Raw genomic sequence first — 21,123 nt, forward strand, 5'->3', positions numbered from 1 at the left:
GCATTAGTATAATACAATTTCCATTCCTCAAAGTGCTTATAGTTAATACTTTACTTGGAAATGAAGCTACTGTATTTTAAAACATTTTCTTCAACCACACATTTTCAATTAAATATTATTTACATTAGTGTTATGAATTATTCTAATAGTCTTTTTTTTCCCTGCTGGTTATGCCTAACACTCAGAAGACTCATCTTTTATTTCCATCTAATCTCTGTTGGTTAATGTTCTCATTGTTTACTATCCCTTTTATAGGTATGAAGAAATAATCCTTGATTCTATGAAAGTTGTGCTTGCCACAATCCCTAAATAAAGCTAACAATAAAAGAAATTCACATTTTTCTTGCTGAAGATTGTTATTCTTCAAATGGGATCAGAGATGTTGTTACATGTCACTAAATGTGTCACTTATCTTCAAGAAATTCTCTCTATAATTCAAGTATGAAAGTGAATTATAATTGTATGCAAAAATAGATAAAAAAATCTACACGACCAGATCCATTCATCTTGTCCATCATCCATTGGACAAGAAAGAGTCCAATCTAAGAAGTCTCAAGAGCTTCATTAATTCCGCGCTGAATACAGAAACAGGAAATGAAGAGGATATGAATGAGAGTAATACTTTGGGCAGAATAAAATTTGCATGATTAGTCCAAACATTATACAAGTAGATCTACTGACTTCATAAATGACATGCAGATGTAATTAGGATTTCCCAATGCTTGTTTATTAAACTGTCCCTAAGCTAGGGAACTGTAAACCAAAACCCCAAATAGTAAGATGTAGTTTGGGAATTTGTATGTGCAGCTTATATCTGTGTTAAAAAAAATCTGATTTAAATTTAGGTTTTAAAATAGACTTCTTTTAGAGGTTCTGAAGGAATTAAAACAACTTTTGAAAGCTTACACATTTTTAATTTATATATGTATATTACTTGTACATATGATTTAATTTGGCTTTATAAACATATTTCCACTACAATACACCTGCATGCACAAATAAAAAGAACAGTGCATGAAGTGAATTGTAATTAAACACTATTATTTTTCAACTATTTTCTTTTTCAGGGATTTCTTTGAATTCCAGGTTTTTTTTTAAATGCTCCAAAACTGTAAATTGGGAATCCATCCACAGAGGGATTGCTCCCATCTATAAGCCCTGTGTGAAAATGGCCTATAAAGAAATATATATTCAAAAGAGTAGTCATATTTTCTGTCATCTCAGCCTTGGGAACACACAGTACAAAGCGCTTAGCTGGAACACAAGGATTCAATAAAAAAAGTGGAGTTGGCCAGTTGACGGCAGTTCCAGTACATAAGAAAACGTTGAAGTTTCAAAATTTGTTTTCATTCTGGGTTAGAAGGAGAAGAGAAACCATCCAAGCATTTTGGAATGGAATTGTGTCGAAACACTCCTTTTTAAATCAAAAAGGTCTGTTTTCTTAATTCCTTTTTTTGTTTCAATGAAAATGAATGAATGATGCTGTTGAAAACCGTATTGACCCAGTGACACCTCTATAAAATGCTGGCCTTGGCAAAACATTATAATTCAATAAAAAATATAATAAAAAATAAAAGTATATGTCATCAAGTTTTCTTGTGACTTCTAAGACAAAGTAACCACCAAAATCTCAGTAATTATGCTTATAAAATGGCAATCATAAGCATTATAGCATCTTGGGTTAGGACTTTAAATTAATGATCTAAAAATTACAAGCTTGGAGTCCTTTCTCTACTTTAAGAAAAGGGTGGACCCATCTGAGTAGCACAAACATAATTCATAATTTCCATTCAATTATTTGGCCAAAAATCTGAATGCTTTTACCATCAACTTTTCCCACATAGGGATGATACTGCTCAAATATAATGACTGAGTGATGAGAGGAAGTTTATTTTATGGCTTTGTTTAGCGCTGCTAAAGTGCTCATTCCTTCTAATAGATCAGAAGCCCTAACCATTAACCACACCAAGTTAGTCACTAAAAGCCACTCAGCATTATGATACTCCTGTGCAACACCTTCCTGTAAAGAAGAAACCTTTCCACTAATAGGTTCCAAAATTTTGAACGCTCGTAATGTTGTCAGATAATTTTAGTTTTAGTGACAGATTCAGCATATTCTGCACTGCTGGCAGGCAACAAGGTGAGGAGAGCAGTGGCTGTACTCATGGGTTCAGCTGTAAAACCGCTACGTGGTGCTCCCCAGTGGTGGTGGCAGAGCACCGAGGCTTTCACTGCACGTGACGGCGTTCAGGGGTCTCGCACCACAGACCAGACTGTCACGTATGCAGGAGCTCAGAGGCTCTGTACTGAAACTCTTACGGTGGTGATTTGGGCTCCTCATTATCCTCGGTTCCCTGCACACCTCGGTACCCCACAAGTGGGGACACCTCTCTCTACCAGTGACTCAGGAACCTAGGGAGACTCCCTCCTAGATGAGGTCCCAAAACCTGATCTGTGTGACTATCCCCTTCTGTAAATACTAGCACTCAAAAATAGATGGCTGCAGGCTTGCTTTCTTATACCTTCCCCTTGGCAGCCGCTGTTGGCCTCTGCCTGAGACAGCAGGGAGCAAAGCAAGTCTTTGGCCCTGCACAACCATCCTCTTATGTTCTTTGCCCATGGGCACCTCTCATTTGTTTTCAAACCAGGGACACAAAATATCCACACCTGATCTACTTTGAGGTCCAAATAATTTATCCTCCTGCCTGTGAGTGTACCGCTATCAAACACTTTGGAAGTGCAAGGCTCGCTGCCCACTACACAGGTTTCTTCCTAGCCTTTATGAATCAGAGATGGACTTATACTCTAAAGTAGGGGGGGAAGGGGGTCCAACAGCTTTTCAGACTTCTTTTTGGAATAAATAACTCCAAGTGCAAGTGTTGTGTTCACATCATCTGTATAAATCACAGCCCTTCTTTGAATCTTGTTGTCCTTTTGACCTCGGTGACTGTACCAAGGAAACACATACGAAGAGGTGTGCAAGTTTCTGTGTGATCACAGCTACAGCTTGCAGCCTCAGCAACAGTTCTGCAGTGTTTTACAAGAACCTCAAGAATTGTTTCCTTTTTATCCTTTAGTTCAAAGAAATTAAGGGAATCTAAGATCAGCTATTCTTCCCAACCGCATACTCTTGTGGGCTACTTTGAGCATTAATGTTTCCCTTTGAAATTGGTAGCCTTCTCAGTATGCATTTCTGTAATTAGCAGCAATGATTAGGCTTCACATTTTTTAAACCAACAATACTTTGAAATGGACCTTCATCACATATCAAACATTTTTAATGGGTTTAGTGGACAATACAGTCCCTGCCAGGGCTTAGCCTGAGAATGGAGAGTGTAAGTGGGTTCTCAGCAGTCCTCTTTCAATATATACGTTGTAGGCATAAGGTGTTTTGCCTGTGTAAACCACACAAAGCATTTGATTTTGGCTGTCCTACAGAAGAGGAAGGTATCTTCTCAATCTATGTAGAGCTGAGGAGAGCCATAGTCCATCAAAAGCTAACTGCTACAAGACTGAGATGTATCTAGTGGCGTTTGGCCACAGGAGTATGTTTCAGTTAGAGGTTGGAGTAGTTGTTGCCCAAATGAGCAACGTGTCTGATAACATGTCTGTTAGTCATCTACTGGAATCTCTTTTTAGTGAGAGAAAACCATTGAGCAGCACAGAATGAAGTTTATATATTCTTAAGTGCTTAAGTTAGGCTGATAGAAAGATGCTGGTATCTCAAGGAGCCTTACAGAGACCTAGGGAATCCCAGGACCAGACTGGATTTTAGGCTAATTTCTGTGCTTACCTGTGACTGAAAAGTCCAGTCAGCAATTTTGCCATGGCTGGCATGTTGCTAGCTGTATTGTATGTCATCTTGCTACATCTTTATACATATAAAAATACTATTAGACACTCCTCAATTGTATCTTTTACTGCTTTTTTAACAAAATGTACACCTCGTGCTAAGAGATGACACATCACCAGGGACCAGATACCACATAATGAAAATGCTCAGGCCCAAGAAAGGAGTTTAAGATATTTGTTAACAGAGAGTTTAGCTGGTAGTAGCACCACCACAGAGCCCAAGAATCCCCATTCTCAGCAGCGACTGTAAAAGAAAGCATTTAACTTTTACTTCCGTTACAGCATGGAACAGACAAGGTGTTACAACTCTTTCGTAAACCCCAAATGAATTATGAATATAATGGCTGCACTAACCAAGGCCAGGCTTGAAAGCAGAGTGGTTACCAGGATGTTCCTTGAGAAATTCCAGTGGAGAGAAGGAAACTGCCTGGTGTTGAATGAGAGCTAGGAAAGGACCACAGAGGCCATGGCTCTTCCTGAAAAGAGACATAATCTGCCCCTTCCCTTGCCTCGTCCTGGAACTTATGGTAGGCACAAGTTGTTGGAGTTTCCCGGAATAGGAGGAAAATGATCCTCAGGAGTACATAAAATGTAATGTATTAATATATAGAATGTTTGAATTAAAATCATACATTCAGAAGTCAAGCATGCTATTTAATTTTCAGTGAGAGGCCTTTAAATCATTATTTTGCAAATACCGTATGACTAAGTCATTGCTACTATGCCCAGCATTTTTCCTTTATTGAAAAAAAAAATCTGTATGTAGTAATATCAGCTCTATACGAGTTCAGTTTATCATTTTTACCCAGACAATACCTGCTTTAACTTTTACTTAATTTTTTGGTGGCTCTAAATCAGGTCAGGAAAGAGGAGGTTAAAAACCAACACACAGACTGTAGAATTGCGAATCATTCCCCAGTGTCTTTATCCTATGACTGTTTAGTACATTTGGGAAGGGAGAGCTGTGCAGAAGCAGCAGTAGTGGTAGAGGATGACACAGATTAGGGAGCGAAGGTGGCATAGATCAGCATCTCCCTGGGGTGCGGGGGCCTTCGTGTGCTGACTGTGCACACCGGCTCGGGGGGGTTATGGCTTCTGACTCATGAGGGGCTGGCAACCAGTCTGACTGCAAAAATCCGGTGTTACACCACAAGCCCCATGGTGGATCTGGCATAGCAGTTGCTGAGAAATCAAACCTCTTGGCAGTGGCAGAAAATGACCCCATGAGACCTGCTGATCCAAACACTGTTGGGTTACCCCGGGTGCGAGCTGTCCTGCGGGCCCCCCCGCATTGCATGGCAGAGCAGAATTAGATGTCTACACACAGCATCATGGTCTGGAAACCCTTCATGTAACTGCCACCTAAAGTGAAATGTTTACAACTCTGTAGTTACCTTAGTTTTGACCTCAGCATTCTCCAGATGCCTAGAATTGCAGCTCTGTTCATTTCTAAGACTGCCTTGTGTCCACAGTGCTAAACACTTTGAACTTAATTAATGTCCATGCTGAACTGGCATCCCAAAGAGAAGCATGCCTCTTCTTTGAGGCCTTGAAGGGATTTATCCAGAAGGCATTTGGACAGCAGCAGAACTGGGCACCTGACAAACACAGCTGACACTGTCACTTTCTTTGAGAACTCATCGTGTTTGAAATTCAGCTCTCCTCCTGCTCTTGATTGAGGAGTCTGTTAAGGAAGACTGAGTGACTGACACTCTCTCTCTCTCAGTTTATTGTAGTGTAAACAAAGGCAAACAAGACATTTTCTGAAGACTGCACTGGAATATGGCAGCAGAAAACAAATACTGTTTGGCTTTTGGAAAAAAGATTGTTGGTGCCTACACTGGGAGGGGATCCAGGCTGTGAATGTTGTGTGAATTAGGGAACTTCCCAGGACCTACAGTAAGGAGCGTCTTGAGCTTAGCACTTTTCATCACATGCTTGGTCAAGCTGGCTGCTCTCTGAGAATAAAATTCAGTATTCTGCCTATTCTGAATGCATGTCTTAGGCATCAACTTTTTTCAGATGTTGCACAAGAAACCAAATGGTTCTGGGTTTCACTAAGAGCTTGCCTTTTAAATGCTTCTTTTTTAAATGAGCTTTTTGCAAGTCTTGTTCATTTTCCAGTGAGACAAAAGAAAAGCTTCATTTGAATTAAAGTTGCAGAATCATAGAATAATTTAGATTGGGAGGAACCTCTGAAGGTCACCTGGTGCTACATCCTATTCAAAGCTAGCTTCTAAGTTAGATAAAGCTGCCCAGGGCCATCAGCCAAATCCTGAGTATCTCCAAGGGTGGAGATGCCACAGTCTCTCTGGGCAACGTGTTGGCCTACTTGACTACTCTCACTGTGAAACCTTAACTTCAAACCACTGATCACTACACTTTGAGCCTGATGGTCCAGGCAGTTTTTTACCCATCTTGTAGTCCATACATCCAGTCCATACCTCCTCAATTTGGCTATAAGGATTTTATGGAAAAACATGTCAAAAGCCTTGCTAAACTCCAGGCACTTGACATACACTGCTCTCCCCTTGTCCGCAGAATCAAAGACATCTCATGGCTGAAGGCAATCAGATTAGTCAGACATGATTTGTCCTGGGTAAATCCATGCTGGCTGTTCCCAGTCACCTTCTTCTTGCTCTCAGTTCAATGACAGCTGACTTTATATTAATATTGTTAACTTCTACAACGTGGGCTGACTCATTAAGGGTCTCAGTTAAATGTCTATCTCTGATTAGCTTATTTCTCTGTCCCAGGATCATGTAAGTGGCAATCAGGCCTTCTGTGTTAAAAATCTTGCTTGAGATGCTTCTACCAGCTGCTCTATCAGATGGAGATAAGAGGTTCCTGCTGCTGTGACACAATCCCAAAGCAGAATGGTTTTATTTTGCTATGATGTAAATAAGTATGTAAGATGAAGGGTAATTGAAAATCTGACCCTTGAGGCCATTCACTGCTTGATGTAATGCTGAAAAAGTAAAAATGAATCAAGAAGCCCAAGCAGAGTCAGTATAATTACCTACTCAGTTTCATGCAAATCATACTTTGTAATAACAGCTTGAAGATCTTCCTGAGTGTCATATGATCAGTTGGACCTGAACAGATTGAGGATGTTCAGCTCTATACTGATAGTTGCCATACAAAGTGCTCTTCAAGCACTGGCCAGGGTGAGAGAACAATATAAATATCAGTAATGCAGACTGGCTGCAAATCAACCCATTTTATCACTCATTCACTTTTGTAAATCACTGAGATATGTGTTAAGTAAATCTGTTGCTAGCAGGAAAAGATTCACAGGGCAGAGGGAAGAAGGCTAATAGGACTAAATCCTGCCTTACTAGAAGTACTGGGCATAGTCTATCATCACACAGTAGCAGAGAGGCTCTGCAATTTCTTTCCCAAGCAGCACTGAACTCATGACCTGCCTGGCACATATCTTTTAGGCATCCGCTTGTCTTTTGCCATGAAAAAAACAGATTATTCCTAATGACATTTTTCATGCAGGTAATTTGTAGTCATTGAGCTCTCCCCTCCACCAATTAAGCCTTACCTTTAGAGTAGCACATCCTGTGCTTTACATATCTTCATTGTCAAACTTCTCACCTGCAATGAGAATTACAATGTACTGTGGAGTTCATGACAAAACAGAAGATACTTTACTGCTGTGTTAATAAGCATAAAAGATTTGCTGAAGTTAACAGCTGAATGAAATAATAAAGATCTAACTGTTGACCTCCTACAACTTCACACCCTTTCATCCTTCCTACAATTTGCTATGTCATCTGTAGATGAAAAGAGTCAGAAAACATTGGAAGAAAAGTGACTAATCTGTTTTGGCATTTTGCTGTGCTATTGTATTTTGCCTGTTGGCAGGTAGAAGAGTGGCTTGTTGGAAAAAAAACTCCACTGCAGTCTGACAGAAGCTGCACACAGACAGCTGGAAAATATTGTTACTTTACTGCTAAGGAATATGAGAATACATTTCTTTTTATTGTTTCTTATTATTAGGTGAGAATTCAGTACGGTAGGAGAAGCGACAGTGCTGTATTTTATTTGAATGGGATGTTGTAATTCAACCTGTTTGCCATTAGATATCACTATAAAATTCCATTTGATGGCATAGTCTAACAAAGTCAGTTTAGGAGGGGCTGGCTTTATTAAAATGATTTATACTGCCAAATGAGTTTTGGAAATATGTATTATCTCTTGATGGTCTCAAGCTATGGTTTATCCATCTTATTCTATAGCCAGGAGATCTGTGAATTGAGGACTAGATTCAGTTAAGGATTTACAAACTCAAGACAGGAATTCAGTGGAACTGAAACATCTAGTCAAAAACTTAATGGCAGGGGGACCTGGGTTCATGCAGTGCTTCCCTGTATGACCTGGTGCCCTCAGTCCTGCCTTTGTGCCTGTGCAGAGCTCCCCTGCTTTGGGCAGGCTGGTGCCAAGACTAATGGGGGTTCAAAAACAAGTGCAAGGGCCATTTTTGCCCTGCCCACTGAGGCTGTGCCACTGTGCAGAGAAAGGGGGAAAAAAGCTTGTATGTATAGCCTGGTAGTTTAGACACCCAGCAGCAGGTGAGAGGTTTGGATCTGGTGCTTCCTGATGTGGCTCCTCTAACCATCCCGTGGCTGCTGAACCTGGCACCAGTGGATGGTCCTGAAGAAGGTGGCTGGGCCATTCAGCCAGAGCTAAGAGGGCTGAGTTTAAATCTCCTCAGTCTGGGAAATCAGTTCAGGCTTCCCACCTCCCCAGGTGCTGCAAGAACCTGACTCAAAAGAGCAGCCTTTTTCCATGACTTCCCAGAAACAAAATAACATACCCTGTTTCATCCTTTGAATGAAAAATATGCAAAGGCACCACCCTTCACAAAGGGGTTTGGGGCTGCAGACCCTGTGTAGCTAACAGACAGCCCTCGCAAAGCGGCTCAGGCTCCGAGAAGGATGGGATTTTAGACATACCCTTGTGCTCAGCATTATCTATTGCCAGGTCCTGGCAGAGCCTTCCTCAGCACACAGGCTTTCTGAATCACTCTTATAGGGCTTCCAGCTCTGTCCATGCCCTACGGGAAGGGGGCAACTCTCAGCGCTTCTGAATTTGACCTTATGGTCAGTGGGTCAGTGTACTTAAAAGCTACCACACCTTTTTTTTTTTTTTTTTTTTTTTTTTTTTCCTTCTTTTGCTAACTGGACAACATGTGAGAATGTTAATGGCTTTTAATCATAAATTGCAATTACCATAGATGAAGAGAGAGAGAGAAGAGAGAGAGAGAGATGAGGAAGCTTTGATGATTCTTGTGCCTGCTTCACATCTGGGGATAATCCTGATTCAGCAGCTGGTGATGTTGAAGACACGTTTATATGAACTTCAGTATATTAAGCTTATTTCTGTCCAAGGCAATTGAAAGCCAGCTAACACTATGTAAGCTGAAGCTTCATAATACTTCTTCCAGCCTACCCATTCTTGTGATTTTTCCAAAGGTGATCTGAGCAACTTGAGAGGTTTGGCTGCTTACTTTTCTTCATTTTTTTTAAACCCATATTTGTTCTTTACCCATTAAAAGACATGTCCACCTGTTTTAGGCATGTCCACACAGAGACATTAACAACCTTGATTTAAGTACTAGTCAGTCAAAACAAGGTAAGACTTAAGTAAAGACTTCCCTAATGAAGAAACAGGAGTTGTAGTCATATTACATCATTACCCCTCCTGATTTCTTTTTTTTTTTTAAGATTGTGACAATGGGTATAAGTGATGAATAATGATTACTGTAATTGGTTGGCATTCCTTTCTGTATGAATTTTAAATCTGAGAATATTAAACATTTTATGCCTCAGTTCAAGTTTCCCTACAGTTGTTTGGAACACACAAATTAGAAGACTATTGTCCAAATATACTTATTAAAATTTTTCCAAACAGACAGTGCTGCTGTATTATAAAAGAATGAATCAGACATTGCAACTTCTAACTGATATTAGCCCAAAACAAAGCTACTGAACTCAAAAAAACTCAAAGAATCCTGAAAGAAAGATAGAGCATTGTCAAGTGTCATGAAATTGCTTGGCATCACTGCTACCTTCCTTCTTGTATTTGGTGGTAAAATACACTGGACATGGACCATTCCATCCCTAAATAATGCAACTTCAGTTGCATTGTATGGTACTGTGGAGCTCTTAACTGGGTGTGAACTCCCTGTGGATATGTCAAGGCATTGCTATACAAGCATCCCAGCCTCTTGAACATGAGCTGGATTTAATACAAGTTTCTCCCCTTTATCTTTTTTCCTCTGTCTCTGTCTTGCTGCCATTAACCTTCAGCTGTCTCCTCTCCAGGATGTGTGGTCCCTCGAATTCTGTCCATACAGCCCTGGTTAACTAGGCAGTACCTGGACCCCTTCATCCATCAGCATTGCCAGTCTCTCAGCAACAGTACAGCTGTGGTGACAGCTCTCCCAAAACATGATATCTGCTGACAAATCATGGAATTATTTTTGAAGAATACACTTTTTCTCACATTACTCTCTGGTTTCTGACCCATGTTATCACAAGACTGGCTCTAGCTGCAGACAGACATTGTGCTATTTATCAATAAAAATTGCGCAAGTCGACAGCAGTAGGGTTTTGCATGCTGAGAGGCACCAGGTTAAACAAGTATCTTAGAGCTACCTACACCTTATGCTAATTTACTAACGAAGAAATCCCCCAGGCTGCAACTCAAGTGGAGCGAATCTTTTCCCTGCTCACACCAAACAAGCTTTATCATGATCAGAAATTGGGAAAGATTTTTGATTGGTTTGATCAGAGAAAAACAGAAAAACATGGTAGTCATCACCTATGGATAGAAATCAGGACTGGTCCCACTGTCCTCAAACTCCTATGTGGGGCAAGGGAAGGGAGCAAGCCAGAGTGAGGAAGGGGTGATAAGGGAGATGGGTTGCTCCGAATCCACACTTCTTACAGAAACTCGGAGAAAGGGCTGAGCCATTGACACGAATCCTGGATGAGGCAGAACGGGGAAGGAGAATACCATGTTGACTGAGAGGGACACATACACATATCTGACTCCAGGATAAATGTTAGGATCACTCAGCTTAAATTAGGAGCAAGCCAAGGGTGAGTGGAAGGAAGAAGGCATGACGCATCCTGCATGAAGCTATGTACCAGCAGAGGTGTGGATGACTCGGCCACATACGTGACTCAGGTGCTAGGCATGCTGACTCCTCACTGTGATCGAGGGCAAGTCACAACTTTTCTTTGGGTCATGTCCAGCCTCTGAGTAAGAAGGCTGAACTCCCACTGCAGTCAATGCAGTTGTATTTACGTATGTTGGCCTGGTATTTCATTGAATGCTTCGTTTTGTACATCTGCGAATGACTGTTTATTTGAAGAAATGCCAGAAGACCAACTTCTATAAAGAATTTAAAGCTGGAAATGCAAAGTCAAGAAGGGCCTGAGAAGGAATCAGCTAAATAAACACCACTATCAAACTAGTGATAAGACTTCTAATCCTTGTTAAAATCACTGATCCATTTTTCAAATAACTGAGCATCAGTACCCTGCTCTGAAACAAATAGGTGCTTCAGGCATTTGACGCCTCTGTAAATCAGACCACATGTTCCCCTTCTGACAAGTTAATAGGTCATTAAGCCCTGTTGCATAGTCTCAGATCAGCCAGCTGTTCTACTTTAATTAGTTCCCATGAACATTCAAAATAATTTGCTTTTATTTTTCTTTTCTGGATGACTTTTCTATCTTGTGATGATAAACCACAAATTTCGTTCTGTTTTTTTTTTCTCCCTCCAAATAACACTCCTGGCGTGAGGATTAAACAAAGAAACATATCATGAACAAATCATTGCTGCTGGGCCTTTGTTTGAATCTGTCTGGCTGTCCAAGATAACACTGATCCCAGCAGAAACTCAAATCCATGCATGATGGAGCCCACCACAGGGCCCACACACTGAATTGATGGGGAACTGACAGTGCTGCTATCATTTCTCTATCCCATTTCCCCAAGCTAACATTTTTCTTTTTGCCAGCCAGAGCATTTTCATGCAATGAATTCCCTTCTGTAGCAGGGATCTAAGACAGCAGCAGAATGCTTTGTCTCTCCAGCTGCTTACCTGTGACATGTATTTATTTGTAGCTTTGTGTCTTAAATTTTATTAGCAATGTTGGGAAAGTTTCTTGGTGTGTAGGTATATTTGGCATATGTATATTTAATTGGTTGTGGAATGGCAGAGAACTGGACTAGATGACACAGCTGACCTCTTCAATCCTCCATCCTAAGACCTGTGATTAGCTCAAGTTAGCTATTGTTTTTTTTAAAAACAGTGCATAGTGCATCCTAAATAATACAAATCAGTCAATTTCTAGCTTTCTAACCATAACTGAACCAGATGCAGATACTTCCAAATCAGGGAATTGGCATTCAGATGCCATTGGCATCTGAACTGTCCTGTGTTGTATAAATAGGGGCAGACAGATGATGTTTAGAAAAGAGAGAGAGGCTGAATCAAACAAACTGAAACTCTAACAAGATGGTGTGCTTTACACTGTTATCTGAACAGCAGAGCAAAATGACTGTATTCCCAGAAACTAAATCCCAATAGCTGTAAGAAAGCCATTACAGAGATGACTAAGCAGTATCTCAGTGTGTGAACACTATGCGACAGTGATTCCCGAATTGACCATCAGGGGAAAGGGATATCAGAAAAGCGGGGACTTGACAAAACTGGAAAACATACAAAGCAGGGAACTGATATGCTTGAGTCAATGAAAAGCTAAACACAGCTGACTACCGTACCCAAGGGACAAACCGGAGTCTGGACTGTTCTGGTGATTCATTCTGCATATGTAAAGGGTCTACTTAGGTGGTAATCCAAGAATGCGAATGTTTCCCCGTCTTTTTGCAATTTTAGGATTGCCTGTTTTTCTGTCTGCTGCCTCCCTTTAACATTCTGTATAAACTTTAAGTGCCAAACTCTAAAGACACTACTAATTCAGCCTTTACCTGTGTAAAATATTGCTTATTCGATAAACTTCCCAGTTTACATGAACATCAATATACACAATGTTAACATGCACTAAAGCACTGGATTTTCAAAGAATCTGTGATAGCGCAAAGGAAAGGAGCTACGGACATTTTTAAAACACTAACTTTAAAAACAAACAAAGTTCACTGTTTTTCAAGTTTGTTACAAAACTGAAATTTAAGCCAGGCAGTCTCTGATTTGCAACACTTATTTGTTTATATTGAATTTAAGCTTCAGATTGAACAGTGTTTCTAGGACTTATAAACTGATTCACGTTTTTGAGCAAACAGCATGTGAAACTTAATGGTTTTACATAGATTGAATCTGAAATCAAGAGAAATTTGGAATTTTTGTCTGAGTTTTGAACTGAAATTTGAATTTGTTCAGTCCATTTCACATTCTTCTAGCAGCCAGAAAACTAACTACCCTTTCTGTTTATGGAAAAAGCACCATGTGTATTTGAGAGCTATTTGTAGTGGATAATATGAAACTGTACAAAATGACGATGGTAAATTTAACATTTTTTTTTCTTCTGAGACCACCAATAAGAAGAGCAGAGTGTTTGCTCACATTATATGTAAACACCAGCAGGCATTTTCAGATGGCATTTACACAACTTACTGCCTGTTGAAAACCATTTTCTGTTGCAGGAAACATACATTTTATGAGTTACATACCAAAACTATCTTGCCAGTTCCTCACAGAGAGAAACAGGTGGGATTTTCTAAAGTACAGAAAGTTCTGCCCTAGCTGCTCCGCTGCAGTCTACGAAAGGCCACTGACATCCAGAGAAAGAGAACTGGGCCAGTGCTCAGCATGTTGAAAATCCCACCCCACTTTGCACGTTCGTAATTTTGACACATCGGCAAAGGCACTGCGTCCCTTTTAACACAGTGGTGGAAAGAGAGCGCAGGTCGCCAGTAATGTTAAAAGCGTGTTTCTGCAGATGATCTTTTAAGATGGTAAGGAATCATGCTGGCACACAGGGAAACAACTTTTTATTTCACCTCATTATGTAATCCCCTAAAAGTGAACTGAAAACCATTTTACCTGGCAGGACACACTTCAGGACTTGGTATTTTCCTGGCACTCGCTGAAAACAGTGCTTTGCATCTCTAGCTGTTCTGGGAGCAGTGTCTTTTATGAGTCTTTCTGCTCTCCACATAATTAGGTCACTGGCTCAAGTGTGAGCTGGAAACCCACACACCCACCACAAACAACAACAAACCAGATTAAACCTCAAGTATTCACCCAGTGCGATTCTGAAGGATTTCAGGTACTTTGGGGGAACAGTTTGAATACCACACTGTGAAGACAACTGAAGTAGTGAAGTTACGGGAGTGAATGAAATAGTCGGAAATAGTTTATTTGTAATCTTTTTTTACTGTGCTTAATTAAATAAAAAAATGTACAGAATTATTTAATATTACAGGGTGATATATTCAACTCTCAGCTGGAGGTAGAAACATGTTGGACGTACATTGCCTTAGTCCCTGTCAAAGCACCCAGCATAATACAAAGCAGAGCTTGTCTGACAAAATTTGGGGCTGACTAAAAAGGGAGGCAGAAGGGAATGGCACTTGTCTTGTGTTTGGAAGAAGAAATAATATAGCTCTGAAAGAGGAGGAAGGCAACCATAAAGAAAGCTGCCGAAAGCTTTCCAGTAGGTCTCACCTGTAAATCCCTGTCTCCTCCCAAAAGCCTCTCATTTTCCCTCCCCGAAGCCCCAGCCAGGCTCCGGGCTGCAGTCTGCCTTGGCTGGGGATCATCGCTGGCCTCTACCCTCCAAAGCAGGGCGCCACGTCCAAGCTGTCTTTTGAGAGCGGTGCCTAGCCTGTCCAGCTCCTTGAATTGCACCCAGGATTTCCTGAATGGCCCACCATATTCTGAAAAATCAGAAATTTAGGAACAGGCTCTGCTCTTTCTTTTAGAAAATGATTGGTTTTTCGCCAGTGGAACTGTGCTGAAAATCAGGGAATTGTTTAACATCTTGGCAGCAAAAGAAGCAAATGGACAAAACACTCGTGGTTCGACTCAGCTGGCAATGAATCTGAGCAGAAATATGAAAAAAAAGAGAAGTCCCATGTGGGAAAAAAATAGAGGCTGAAAAGCAGAACCCACCTGCAACTGTTGAACTGATCAACTAATAATTGAACAGAGAACAGAGTTGAAAAGATTTAATGTTTCTTATTTGAAACAATATTATTACTAAAGTTAGAGACAAAATCAAGTAATTAATGAATGAAAAATTGCAGCTAGACAGTGGGGAAAAATCCTTCACATTGAAACTGGATTAAAACACTATCTGTTTTCAAGAAAATCAGAGTCAACATTGAGTGGATTCCAGAGATGGGCGATGTCTTTTTTTCAGTGACAGTAACATCTAATTTTAAGATAATTTACTTGTTTAGGTTAGATCAAACACTGATCCCTCAGTATAGTAAGAACTGTTCCTCTGTAGCACATTGCCACAGAAACTGCTCAAAGCAGAAAAGTGCAAAAATGCTTGTCACACGATACTCATCTAAGTAAAATGGTGAAGGTAATAGCAGCTGCTTACCGACCTAGCTTTCCTCCTTATCTGGAAAAAAGAAGAAAGCAAGAACTAAATTTTAACACTGTACTTATGCCAAAACTTTGTTCTTATCTTGCTGTTGGTTCAGCTCCACATTTCCTCTTGAGGCTGTATTGTGAAATTGTAATCCAGCTTTAAAATGAGAAAGGCCCGTCATCTACTGTGGTCAGGCTACCTCAGAGTTCATAGCTGTGTGGATTTTGTTTTTCACCTATTCAGTGTGGTCATGGATGGAAGTTGAAGTTGATCCAAACAGAAAACACTTTATAATAAATGCATCAAAGTCTTTTTAATTCTAGGTTTCGAATGGAAATGAATTTGGTAAGTGGGGTTGGGAGGAGGCCTGCACTTTATCAGTAAGCTTTTTGATGAAAATTCAAGTTTAACATTTCATTTTCTTTGGCACTTGGTTTTAAACTTTCCCCTCCTTTTCCTTTGCTTTTTCTTTTTCTCTCCTTTCCCTTGCCCTCCTCCCCTCCTGAAAAAAAGGAGAGCATGGAGAAAGAGATGGACAGTAACTGTGGGCAGAAGGAAGAAAAATACTTACATGGAACAGGTACCAGCAGGACCTGCTGGCTGAGTTTTTTCAGTGGATCACTGCAGGGTCTTTCAGCTCTGGTTATCTGCACAATGAAAATTTCAGCTTTCTGTAAGACCTGCATGTTCCTGCTGCTGCCCACAAGATATGCTGATCAAGCATAATCAACAGCCTCCCTTTGGAAGACCAGATCACCTGTAACTTGACAGTGCCTGTTTTTCTTTTCTTATGTCAAATTTTTTAACCTCTCTTTTCATGAACGGAGATACATTCATTTTTCAAAAGGACAAAGTTTTTTGAAAGGTAGTATTGAGACTCATGCAGCCTCTTGTTTTGCTACATCTATTAAAGACCAGCCTCCTACATTATAGATGACAGGCTGAGAACTTCCTTGTTCTCATCCTTGCTACTGAACTTTTTCTGACTCAGGTATATTGGGGCCATTGATAGTCGATGTTCTACCATTTATGACTCCAGCAAGAGATGTCATTTACTTTTATGATGCTCTTTTATGCTTTTCATTAGGCTTATCGTTTACTTATCATTTTTATAATGATGATTACCATTTGGTTTGATAATTTATTAGCTGGTTTATTGAAGGCTTCAAGATTATCTACATGTCAGAAAGGTTCATTGGCTGCCATTGCCTGTATATTTTCATGTGCATGTTTATGAAAGTAAATTGCATATTTTTACAAATGCAGGTACATCACTTGGCCAGTTAGAAATGATAAAAAGATGCAGGCAAGTTGACTGCAACACAGAAATTATAATTCCCTACTTTTTTGAGGCTTAAGTGCTTATTTATGGAAATAGAGTACTTCAGTTCATCTCTTTTCTTATCAGAAGGCGGAAATGACCATAAGATATGTTGGCCAGACAAAGAAATACACTACTTTACAACCATTACTGTGAACTAACATCCAGCTTCAGTAATATACACATATAATATATATCATATATATATATCTAATATATATTTTATTTTTACATGTATATATATGTCTCCAGGATAAAGCAGGAGCCACTTTACTGAATTCACTGGCAGTTGAATAATGCAACAAAATGGAGGCACAGGAACCTTCATTGATTTGCATGGTCAAAACTATATAAAATCAGTGTAAAACAGATTTGATAAAGAACTTGTCTCTCCCTTGCACTTACCTGATGTTAATGACCACATGTGGAGCATCAGGCCATCTTTTTTGAGAAAACAGCAATAATCAAGGAAGCCTGGGATTCCAAACGTAGCAAAATCTGTCTGTGTTATCACTTAAATATGTTTGGATCTCCAAAATTGCCCAAGATACCAGTGAAATCAAGAGCCTCTCAGGTGAGTAGAGAGATTTGTCTCACAGAAGGAAGTAAAATCTGGGGCAGTAGAGGCCATGTGCGGTGGTTAGACATGGTTAGATAGAGTAGTGAGGTCAGTTTGGCCACTCTCCATTGTAAATTACACACTAAAACAGGAAAAAACTCATTCATTTATTTTACATGTCTGACAGACTTGTGAGTCTGTGCTGCACTCAACAAGCCAAGCAGCTCTACAGCTTCCTTGACTCCTGCTGAGACAGTTACATGGCTGTCCATCGTGTCCCTGCCAAACAAAACAAAGCTAATTTATCTTCTTTGTGGTTACTGGAAATACCTTCTCTTGTTAGGGGTTCCAAGAGGTCAGCTGTCCAGCGAGACAGGGCAGTGCTCTTGACCCTGCAGCCTCCGGTATGACCCCAGCTGCTCCTCCACAGCCGCTGTTATTAGCAATTTCTCAAAGGAGCACTAGACTTGTAAAATGGTCTGTTGCCTTTGAGCTCCTCGGGATGAGAAAGGGCAAAGGAGAGCATTCACCAGGATGCCAAAAGGTTGCCAAGGAATTCCAGGCATCTCCCTGACAGCATAAAATTATATTCACTTGCAGTAAACCTGTGGCTTAGTAGGTATCAGCCCTTTTCCTGCTAACCTTCCTCAGCACTGCCCACTTCAGGTCTAGAGGATGATCACCTTACAGTAACACTGTGTTCATCGACTCATTTCCACACAACGTTCAAGGATTTCCACAAGAAAATAACCTCTGTATGGTCAATATGTGGTCCCTCATGACTCCTTTGCTCTGGAAATAAACAAATTAGTTAAAACTGACAAAAACAGCACTGGAAGAAAAAATGAATAGTTAAAATTATGAGTTTCCATATTCCAATAGGCACAGAAGACTCACATTTAGGATGATTTTTACCGTTCCCATTTCTTAACCTGACATGGCCTGTGGCATGAGAAGAAATGATGTGCTCAGATTTCCAGAGGCTGCTGAAAGTGCTCCTGTGGACCTCTGTAAGTGTGTCCAGCCAGGCAATCACAACCACAAATGTTGTCATCAAATGGTTTTGGTTAATTATTTTTCATAACTGCAGCATCTTTCACTTAGCACTAGAATGGAATTAAAATGTACTTTGATAGCTTTAGTGACCCTGAAGGCTGAAGTGACAGGGTATTTTAAAAAGCAGCAACATCTTGCTGAATTTGTATACATTTAATAGCATATACAAATTGTCAGATTTAATACAATGCATTGCCACAACTGTGGCAACATAAACAGCAAATAAATTAAGTTGCAGAAACATTATTAATGACAATGTATATGTGTCACTGGCAGACACTGCAGAACCTGCTTGATAAGACTTGCCTTCAGAGAGCACATTACACAATCTTCGGAGAAATAGGACCAAACTTACCAAGGAGCAAGGTTTGATAGCTGTTTTGCTGTGTGACAGCAAAATAAGGATCAATTGTTGTCACTGCATTTTTAAAACAAAGATAAATGATTTTGGGGGGGGGGGGGGAAATAGCAGTCCAAAATGATAGACTTCTGATATTTGTAACATTCTAAAGAATCCCTTCTAATCTTAATCATTATTTAAAATTAAAAGAGCCATCTGATCTTGGGTTGGAAATAGTCCTGCTTAGAGCAGGAGGCTGGACTAAATGACCTTCAAAGGTCCTCACCAACGCATATTTCTACGACTGTGAATTTTTGTTCTCCCAAAGCAGCACAAAGCTGTACCTGAGTGTTATATGCCAGTTGTGTCAGCTTTTGTGGTTGTGAAAGGAAAATCAAACATTTACTTACCTATCCCACGGAAGTGTAGGGAGGAGTAATTTATTTACACAGTGGTATGAAAATGTAAACTAGGTGTCACAGGACTATTACTGAATAACAGCCTTTGCAATTTGGAGGGGCTATGCAAATGGAAAATCATTTGTCCTTCTGTTACTCTGTACAGGGCCCTCAAACAAATATGGCTGAATTACTGAAGTCCTGTGAGCTATGGAGTTCATTTTTGGGGACACAAAGTGGTTGGCAACCTTTCCCTGCATGCATAGGTGTGTTACGCTGCTACTGCGGGGAGGCTGCAAGACATGAAATCAATGAGGGAGTTGCTTAGGCCCTTCTTTCCAGCAATCCTTAGGCCAAGGAGCAGATTACATGAAATAAAAAGGGAAGGGATGCTCTTGTATGGGCTGAAATTCAGGACTAGGGGAGAGAAAAGATTTAATTTCAAAGCAAGGTCCATCACACACACACTGTGTTCTTTAGGGAGTTCCTCCAGGCTTTCTTTCCGTGTGTGCTAGGAATGTCAGGGATGTTTAAATAATGTTGACAATGTGATACATCTGCAAAGCACTTTCAAGGCTACTTAGAGCAAACAGAATTCAAGTGTTTCTATTCCCACAGGGCCCTCCGTTAGCAGGGCAGTGCACTGGGTGATTTCAGCATGACTGTCAAAGTCAGAGACACGTGGCTTGGCTGCGCTAGCTCACTACACTCTGCTGAGCTCTCTGAACAGCGTGGCTGGTAGAGGGCGGACACAAGCAAGCACTACACTGGAAGCTGAGGAGCAGGACAATTTTGCCGTAAAGTATATTTCCAAGTTTTCCATTTTGAAGCCTTGGACCTTGCTTACAGAGCTCAGAGATTGGTTCCCCCATAGTTTTTCAAAGTACTAAATAGGTCTGCAGAGCGACATACTCTGCTCCCCCATTTACATTACCATTTGCAGATGAAGTGTTGCCCAGTGTTCCCAGCTCCAGGCAAAGGATATAATGTTTGGCTTTGCAAGAGATTTCTAGACAACAGGTTAGGGTGAGACAGGCAGTATTTGACAGCAGTTCTAATTGTTTCAATAAGGAAATCAAATTGACATTTAATGGAGGAAGGTTTCAGCACTAGGTATGAGGAAACAACTTTCTCATAAATTTCAAACTTTAAGCCCTTCTTGACTCTCATTTCTCATTATGATTGTTTATTGCTTTTCAGACAAAAGGGCAAACTCATGCCATAAATACATTTCCAGAGTGTTCTCAATTATAAGCAAGCCTAATTTGATTCCAGGTCTAAAGCAAAATCACTCACAAGGATGATTATTTCTCTTCACTAAGACTTTCTGAGGAAATGTCTACACTTCTACCTTGATGGGCTTTTGCTGGAAGGGGAGAGTAACAGCTTCACAAATGAAATGACTATAACAATCTCTTCTTTCATTTCACTCCTCTTACTCTCATTTATTTATACTGCAGCAGCACCCACAGGCCTTAACTGGGGAGAAGTCTCTCTGGCACTAGACAGCGTACAAACACAGAGGAAGATACTGAAGAGCCTGCAATCAAATAAAGTAATATTATGGTGCCTTTTCTTTAGCTACAGGAGAAGAGGCCAAGGCCTCAATTAGATTAAGATCATGCTTAGCCCAAATCTACTGGATTACATTTGCAGTCTTCCTGACACTGTATTTCTTAGTGAGCACTTGCATTAAATAAGCCATATTATGGGTTATGAGACAATATCAACTATGTTAACTCAAGTGAATAAAATCAATATGACAACTAAATACAACCTTGCGTTTGTCTCTTACTTTTTATAAATCCATCTTTTCCATGTGTGTAGATATTCTTTCAGAAAAATGAAAGAGAAGAGGGATCACTTGAAACTTGAGGTAGGCCTGTTCTTGGCTCTGATGATGCAGAAGCTACAGTGTTTTCAGAGGCCTTCAAAGGTCTATCGATCCATATGACTGTTATTTTGGTACAGATGCACCTGACCTGGAAGCAATATCGTAACAGCAATCT

General features: G+C 40.3%; 1 long non-coding RNA gene across 4 annotated transcripts in view; it reads right to left on the reverse strand.

Annotated features, from left to right (window-relative positions):
- The window catches only part of LOC112983599 (uncharacterized), a 152,239-nt gene that overhangs the window by 25,845 nt on the left and 105,271 nt on the right, over positions 1–21,123 (reverse strand). For all 4 annotated transcript variants that reach the window (XR_010385563.1, XR_003259267.2, XR_003259265.2 and 1 more), the window contains 4 exons: positions 20,910–21,096; positions 17,963–18,112; positions 16,012–16,087; positions 7,403–7,455 (listed from right to left, as the gene is read on the reverse strand). This is a non-coding gene — a long non-coding RNA (uncharacterized LOC112983599). The remainder of the gene's footprint in view (positions 1–7,402; positions 7,456–16,011; positions 16,088–17,962; positions 18,113–20,909; positions 21,097–21,123) is intronic.

This window comes from Dromaius novaehollandiae, chromosome W, assembly GCF_036370855.1.
Source record: "Dromaius novaehollandiae isolate bDroNov1 chromosome W, bDroNov1.hap1, whole genome shotgun sequence".
NCBI classification, from domain to species: domain Eukaryota; kingdom Metazoa; phylum Chordata; class Aves; order Casuariiformes; family Dromaiidae; genus Dromaius; species Dromaius novaehollandiae.